General features: G+C 34.5%; 1 pseudogene; it reads right to left on the bottom strand.

Annotated features, from left to right (window-relative positions):
- Nucleotides 1-3,305: 3,305 nt before the first annotated feature.
- Nucleotides 3,306-7,094, bottom strand: LOC149560359 (copper-transporting ATPase RAN1 pseudogene; annotated as a pseudogene).
- Between the last annotated feature and the right edge of the window lie 1,957 nt (nt 7,095-9,051).

The following is a 9,051-nucleotide window of genomic DNA, read 5'->3' as shown; positions in this document are numbered from 1 at the left end:
CATGAAAAACTAAAAGCATTAAAACATTCATAATACTTTGACACACAATATTGTAACCTAGAAACCTTCCAAATAGAAAGTAAAATTGGGGTGGGGGTGATACCCACAAGCTTTAGTATTGCAATATAAAGTTGGCCTGTTAAGGGTTACAATGATCACTTTTGATGATCTACCCTGTTAGGAGCAATAAAGACTACTAGGTCCACCTTGCAAAAGGATTTACAAACATATAGTGAAGTATGCACTCAGTAAAGAGATTTACAAAATACTCTTAAGTCTTCCTTGTGAAAGGATTTAACTATTTCACCTGTTAGGATGAACTAGTGGCTAATCTTTGATCTTCAACCTTGATTTACTGAATGAGATTCCTTTGGAGTGTAATGATCACCTTGTTGTGATAGATAAATCTTTGCTACTTCTTATACTACTTGTAGCCTTTTTACTTCGCACTTCTGCTCTTGTATCTTTCTATGTTCATGCCATCATATGTTTGGATATGATAAAATATATTACATATATACCAATCCAATCTACAATTCATCAAAGTTAGCTACAATACAAGTTTCACCAAAATACACAAAGTCGGCCCAGCTATAGGTACTCAGGATAGAAATAACTTTTGAACATAGAAAACTAAAAATACAAGGAGAGATCAAAACTTACACTCATTCTTATTTGATGCCCGAATGCTGTATTTTTTCCTAATTGGTTCAGCTAAAACTTGGCAAGGTCAAAGGATAATTTTTTTCACCACTTTATATACCAAATCAACTTCTTCATAGGGAACACTGTTCGACTTGCTCAAACTATAGATTTTGTGTGCAATGACATGAATCTTGAATTTGATTTCTGTATCAGTGATGTTTAGTTTCATTCCCCTGCCATCTCATTTTGCTAGGGTCTTCTTAATAAGTTCACAATGAGCTAGGGTTTTAGTTATCTTAGGTCTGTCCAAAATTGGGTAGCCTATTATTGACAATTGGCTAATAATGATATGTAATTATTGTCATTATGACAACACATGATGTACATGCATACAAAAAACCTCAAAAATAACAATACTTAGCTTTTGGTAATCATAAAATTTTCTAAGTATGGAATTTGGTATACAACAGTGTATTGTTTTGTTTATAACTTGTTGTTGACATTATATTATGACTAGAAAAGTTTGATGGAGATAGTATACATGTTGGTGATGATGTGTATAACCTTTGAGGTTAGTATGGACTGTATGAAATAGAGAGAATCATGTTTTAGTGAAAGAGGACAGCAAAATTGAAGGAAATACTTGTTTTGTTTACAGAGTAATTACTTGTCTAATTAGGGCCGAGATCCTAGATGTTTACTCTAAGTTGGAAAAGTGGATTGTGGTTTTAGCTGACCCAATAATAATTTGTGTAAAGGCATGGTATTTATGCAAAGGACATTTTGCGATAAGAATTGTGCTATCATAAAATTGTGATGTTGAGCAGTTGTATTCAAACTTTTGTGAAAGCTATTTTGTGATCCAAGATCAAGCTAAAGATCAAAGATTAGTCAAGGAAGAAGATACAATACTTATATTCCTAAAGTCTAATTGCTTGTTTGGGCAGTGAGCTCTTCTTGTAATTAGAAGTGCATGTTTGGGTAGTGGGCTCATCTTGCATTCTCTGTACCACAACTCCTAACAGGGTTGGAATCTCCTAATAGGGATTCAAAGTCTCCTAACAGGGACTCCTTATACTAAATTTTTTCATTGAATCCTAACTGTGTCCATCCTCTAAAAAGGAACGCATACATCAATATATTATCTAGTGGGTATTATCCCCATCGGGGTTTTCCCTTGGCCAGGGTTTCCCTAGTTAACAAAATATAGTGTTATGAGTTATCTTTGTGAATTGTTATTGTTACTATTCAACATTACTTTATTGCTATGTTATGCACGGTTTAAAGTAAGAAATAATATCCAATTGGTGACTAAAGTTTGTAGATTACTGATTCACCCCCCCTCTCAGTAATCCCTATTTCTAACACCTGCAACTTAGTGAATGTTGGGAAATAGATTGTTCTTTTGAATAAACTCCCAAAATGCCCAAATATGAAAGAACAATTAGATGCCAACAGTTGGATAATCTATCATGAGGTTGATAGATTTCCTTTGAATTAAAAGGTACAACTCCCTTATAGAATGATATGCAATGAATTTTTTTATTTCCTAAACTAACTGGGTGCGTTCTTAACCTGAGAATGAAAGAGGAGAAACCAAGTTAACCCTAGGCAGGACTAACTCAGGAAAATTTTAGATGTTAAACCTAGCCAACTTTGAGAACTCACACATCCTATGACTCTCAAGATTGGTAATGCAAGAATGTTGTTAGTCATGCAAATGCAACAACATGAAATTAAAATGAAGACTGAACATCTAAAACTTTGCAACATGAATAGATGAAAGTACTCTAATCTATCACCCATTCACCATTTAGCTAAGAATGCAAGAAAGTTCTTAAGACTGATTATAACAATATTTCGATTGGAAGTAATCAGAAAAGTGATGCCTAAATGCTTTGATCCATAACAAAACCTTTCTTGTTTTGAACACAACAAACATAATACTCTGATTACATTTGCTTACAATCTACAGCCAAATCTATTACAAAGAACCAAAATATCCATCTCTAATGCATGAATGAAAATGCAGAAAACTGAATGCTCTCCTCTCTACTCCAGCTCTCTAACTGTATGCAGAAAAAGCAGAACCTCCTTTCTCCTCTTTTTTCAAAGCTTATATAGATAACATAGCCTACACCCTTTAGGGGAATGTGAATTGATTCAAATTCAGAATTTGAAAAGTTTTTAGAAGACTACTTTCAAAATTACAAATAAGAGAAGCCAAAAGATTTCTATCTCTTCCTTTGTCACGACTGATATTCAACCTTTTAGATGCATCAAGGGACATCTAGCATGATCTTCATCACATTAAATGTGTGAATCCTAAAATTAACTACTTTAATGGATTGAAGGGTTCTTTGTTCGAATTGATGAACCCAGTGAATCTGATTTATGCTTTGTGAACTCTTCTTCTACAAAATAATAAGATGGTGAAATTGAATTTGCATTTGGTCTTGAAAGGATGGTATTGAATTTCTACAAGTGCTCAGTGTCACTTTCATTGCAATGGGAAAGTAGCTCCAAAATTTGCCATCATTTTCTTTTTGGAAAAAGAACATGAATCTAAATATATCGATGGAGCTACAAGCTTCCCACCATGGATTTCTAGCTCTCCAAATCTATAGTAACGTAGTTTATACATAAGACGGTTAAGAATTTTAGATTTTTGCCCCTTTGTCAACATGGTATTCTCCATTAACAAGAAAATTAGACTCCTTGATAATAGGAAACACTCCAAATTTGATGTGATCCATCCACAAAAACTTGTTAATGCCATCAGAAGAGTAACCAGTAACGCCTCCAAACAAAACTTGTGCATAGTTGACATCAAGCATTTGCATGATCCCATAAGCTTCACATTCATATGAAGACATAGGATTCTCTTTGAAAAAAATGCATACAACAGGTGTGGAACCCGTGACAGTGGAGTAGCAAGTTTCCCATTTTATCAAATATAACACATTATATATATTTATTTGTGCACGTTCCAAAGCATCACCTCCTTTGATAAGAACTCCATTAGTGGCTCCAACACCGGTTGCCACCATAACAGCTTTTGGATAGGTAACCCCAAGGTGCATGGGCAGACAATGACAAGCACAAAGATAGAAAATATCAGAGCAAAAACAAAATAATCAGTTCTGGGAGGTAGTCATTCTTCTAGATAAGTACCAAGAGCTCCAGGAATAGGTGCTTTAGCCATTTGAGCTATCTCAAATAGATTGATAATCTGTGAAAAGATAGCGTCTGAGCCTTTTCTTGTAGCTTCAATGTGAAGAGCTCCATTTATGTTCATTGTGCCTCCTATGACTATGTCTCCTACCTCCTTCGAAGCAGGGATAGACTCACCAGTAATCATGCTCTCATTGATATGGATGGAACCCCATATTACAGTTCCACCAGATGGTACCTGTGACCCTGGATGCACTTTCAGTAAATCACCTTGTTGAATCAATTGCACATCAATCTCTCTTTCTCCAACAATCTTGCTATCTAAATCTTTAATTAGTAGCAAAACAGTGGTTGGCGCAAGTTCTAAGAGCTTCTTGATTGCATATGATGTTTTCCCTTTTGCAACACTTCCAAATACTTTCCCAATAAAATAGAAGTAATAAGCATAGCACTTGTTTCAAAGTAGGTTGCTGTCCAATAGCCACTAACAACACCATAAAGGAGGGCATAGACAGAAAAAAGTAAGCAGTTGATGTGCCAAGTGCAACTAATACATCCATATTTGCTGAACCATCTATCAGTGCTTTGTAGGATGCAACATAAAATTGCTTGCCAATAACAAACTGAATAGGGGTTACCAATGTCTACTTTAACCAATCTCTCATTAAAAAGGGACCACAACGTAGAAGTAGAAAACTATACATGAATGGTATATGAGGGTAGACCACTCCTATAAAAACAATAGGAACACTAAAAGATATGCTGGAAGTGAATAGCCGCAACATATGCGAGGATTCTTTATATGAATTTGAGAGTAAGCAGAGTAAGTTCCATTTAATATTGCTTTAAAATGACCATTGCACTCACTCTCAATGGAATCTACAATGGATCTCAAACCTATCACCTCTGGGTTGAAGAGAACATCTACTTTTGAAAGCATTAAGTCAACCATGAACATCCTGACTCCTTTCAAGCTTCCAAGAATGCCTTCAACATATTTGGCATCATGCTCAATAAACATACTAGTAATCCCAATTGATAATTTATCTTATTGCCCACTATGAATTAGCTCCACTTGAAACCCAACATCTTCAATTTCTATGATTATCACTACCTTCTCTATTCGATTTGGATCATATTCAACCTCACCCAATGAAGTGGCCAATGCAACAACTGCTCGTGTCACACCTGGTAAATTTCTCAATATGCCCTCAACTGAGTTAACACATGCTGCACAAGTCATTCCACCTATTCTGAACTGGCCTATTACAAGTCCCTGACCTTTAGAAAAAGTAGAAATCTTAGGGATAATCTCTACTTCAAAACCAGCATCATTAATGGCCTCTTTAATGTCTTCTTCCTTGTCAAACTTGCAACAGTGCTTTGGTAGTTTGAACTAGGTGATTTTTGAGCTCTAAAATGTGACAGGCTAGAGAATGTCATTGGCATCAACTGTTGTCCACTATATGGCTGACTTTCCAAGCTCTCAACATCATTGTTGAATCTACTTCTTTTCAAAGCTGGTCCAAGCTTGGGATTAGCTGAATCTATACTACCATCACTGACCATATATGGATAGGATGAAAGTTGGCATTGCTCATTTTCTCTATGGTGAATAACTTCTACATCTTGATGCTCTTAAGTAATATCAACCAAATGCATGGTAATATTTCCATCCTTTGTTAGAGTCTCCTCCAATTTGTCACTCTTCTATTGACCATCTGAATTGGGAAAAGCATTATCTATACCTTCATCAATTTCTTCAGAGCAAGGGGAGAGTTCAAGGGAAGAGGATTTTTGATCTTTGACTCTCTCCTATTCTTCAATGATCCTTCTTAAAGTGATTACTTCAATCAAGTAGCCTTCAGAGAATTGCATTCATAGTCTTGTATTAATAAAAAGATTTCTTTCCAAAGTTCTATTGTTTGGACCTTGCTCAAAACTATAAACAATCTAAGATGTGACTCAATCTGTGACTATCTATACTCTGTTGCTGAAAGCCATGTTGGCATAGATGCATTCATTTAGTATAAGCAAGGTTTCAACAACTGAATGCACAAGGAATAAAATTTGAGACTTCCAAAACCAATTCTGTCAATGTGTTATTTGTATGTAAACTTTCTGAATGCTTGAAAATCATAATCCCCAACCATTCTTCTACTAAAAAGATCATTAATTGAAAAATCACAATCTTTTCCAAATTAGGGGCTACAACCTACCCAATTAATGAGACCTTGAAAATGTCCCACCTAGCTTAAATAAGATGGAAAATGAAGGGAAACTTGGCAAGGATTACCTACCTATAAAGACTTAGACCTAGACACCAGACTAACTTGATGACTTTATGAATCAATATTGCCAAAAAAAAAATGGATGACTTAGAGTCAGGGAACAGCTGGCTTCAACTAGGGAATATGTACTACAAAGTGCATAGAGAATCCATCATCTCTGGTTAAGCAAGTGCCTTAAGCATTGGGTTACAGAGTCTAGATCGAAGATCAATGAGAAAGTGCATATAGGAAGGGTGGAGGGGAGCAGGGTAGACTGAAACAAAGAAAGAGAAAACAACCACAAAAAAAACTAAGCAAGAAGAAGCTACACTACAACACAAAAAAACTAGAAAGCAAAACTTATTTACAAAAGGTGAGGAAACCTCACTAGTAGGACCAACAATAAAGAAAGATTCATATGTGGCCACTCACAGGAAGAGAAAAGTATGAACCTCTTCTGAATAGAGGGAGATGCTTCATCAATTTGAAACAACATAGGTAATCTTTAGCTACTCCTTCACTATTGAACTTAAGCCCCAAATCCTTTTGCAACATGATGACCCACAAGATCTTTCCAAATAGCCATGCCTCATTATAGACCTCTGATTCATCTATGCTTCCATGTACATCCTTCCTTGCATACTCAAACTTCTATGATGGAAGAAAATATTCAGCATATTCTAGATGCATTACTAGAATATAATTAATTTCATCTTTTTCAGCATTATCATCTTCATTTTCTTGTTTGCAAGCACTAACAAAAACAACTTCTGATTCTGAACCAGAGCTGAAAAATGCATCCCCATTTTCCACATGTTCTAACTTCTTTGGTGAAGAAGAAAAAAAATCACCAAATTTTGTACATGTTGCTTGAAGATAGTTACATGTGTTTATTTTATTACCAACAATATCACTTTTATCAAAAATACCAGCATTAGACGCATTATTAATAACCACTTCAGACTTCAAACTCAGGCTGAAACTGGATGATCCTTCATTACTCATAGATTCTAATAGAATTGAAACATCTTCTTCATCCTTAGCATTTATCAAATCTAAGAAATGTCCTTCTAAACTCAAAACTTTAATATTTGAATTGATTAAAGAAGAAGAATCATATGTGGTTGGCACTAAGGATTGCTCAATTTTTATTTCACAAGTAGAAAAATCTTCATCTAATTCTTTGTCTCCTATAGGATGCTGCAGTACTTTATTAATATTTGTAACCTATTTTTCAAAAACTATTGTTGCATCAATTTCTTCATCAACATTTTTAGTAAGGTGGTTTTCAGAACATATCTCAGCCTCTTCATTTGCACATATTTGATCAAGATCATTCACCAATAAATTATCTTCAAAGCAAAATGTTTCAGAAAGCTGATCTTTACTAGCCATAATGAAGGAAGACTCAATACTACAATATAAGTTTGCATGGATATTAGGAAAAAAATTGAAAAAAGAAGTGAAGAAGAACCAATTTTTTTTTGCTATAATTCCTAGAGGACCTAGCATTGCTAGCAATGACTAGGTAACAATAGATAGTGGTAGCCGAGTACCAAAAAAAATTATAGAATTGCTAAATGAGTATAAGGATATTGTTGTCGAGGATATTCTTGATAGTTTACCTCCAATGAGAAGTATAAGTCATTGTATGAATCTGATTCCTGGAGCTAGTTTTCTGAAAAAAGCACCATATAGATTGACACCTATAAAGAATGAAGAATGTAAAAAAAAAGTGCATGAATTGCTACAAAAGGGATTAAACAGAGAAAGTTTGAGTCCATGTACTATACCTAGTGTATTAGCACCTAAGAAGAATGGAGAATGGAGAATATGTACTAATTATAGAGCTATTAACAAGATCAGAGTGAGATATAGGTTTTCTATGCCAAGGATGGATGACATAATGGATTATTTGAGTGGAGAAAAGTATTTTACCAAGATTGATTTGAAGAGTGGCTATCATTAGATTAGAATTAGAGAAAGTGATGAATGGAAGACTACTTTCAAGAAAAAAGATGGTTTGTATGAATGGTTGGTTATGCCTTTTGGTTTGACTAATGCACCTAGTACTTTTATGAGGATAATGAATTGTGAGGCCTTACCTTGACTCATCCTAGCATCGATGATACATTATTATTTTGATACTCATGACTTGATATGTCAGAACATTATTTGATGCACTAAACATTATTATACTATTTATGATGTGTGATGCTTTACTTTTAGATATTTGTTTTCTTTATTTAGTGCTTTATAAATATGCACGATGATGAAGTAAATGAATGAAAAACTAACACTTTGATTATGCAATTTTAACAGTAAAAAATATGAGTAGGATTATTAGAAAAATGGATGTTTTAATTTATATTTTTTTTTGATATTAAATTACATAATGCATGTGATTTATTGAACCTACTGATGTGTGCAATGAGTGTGCAGGATATTTAGCCAGGAAACCTAATGGAAAGATGGAACTAAACCCCTTGTTAATTTGTGCTATCCTTGCATTGTTTTCCTTTGAAGGTTGTTAATTGGTCTTACTATTCCCCTAGCCTTTGTTTATTTCCTATTAAGTCTTTAAGGTTTTAAAACATTAAGTTTAAGTAACCTAGGGTTAAGGGTATGGGTGGGGAGTACTTTCCATCCCCTTAGCCTCTTTGTTTGACTTTTAGGGTCACTCAAAAATCCTACTTTTGGTTGATTGCAAAAATTGATTGTATCCTACTTGAGTTGGTGACTCAAACTTCATCTTGAGGTTACTTGAAGTCTAGTTGAGTTAAGGATCATACTTAGAGGCATTTGGGAGTAGTTTTGGATTGGTTACCCAATCTCTAGTTTTTAGAGAAAGTTTGAAGATTGAAGGAAGAAAAGGGAAAAGCTCTTCTCAACTTACCGTTTTACCATAACATTTTGTGAAGGTAGGAGGAGTTCTTCACTCTTTTGGATTTTTTCTTCATGT

The sequence above is a fragment of the Cupressus sempervirens genome, chromosome 4 (assembly GCF_028749045.1).
Source record: "Cupressus sempervirens isolate cs-2001-9-10 chromosome 4, ASM2874904v1, whole genome shotgun sequence".
In the NCBI taxonomy this organism is placed as follows: Eukaryota; Viridiplantae; Streptophyta; class Pinopsida; order Cupressales; family Cupressaceae; genus Cupressus; species Cupressus sempervirens.
This window is presented reverse-complemented; position numbering and strand designations above follow the sequence as displayed.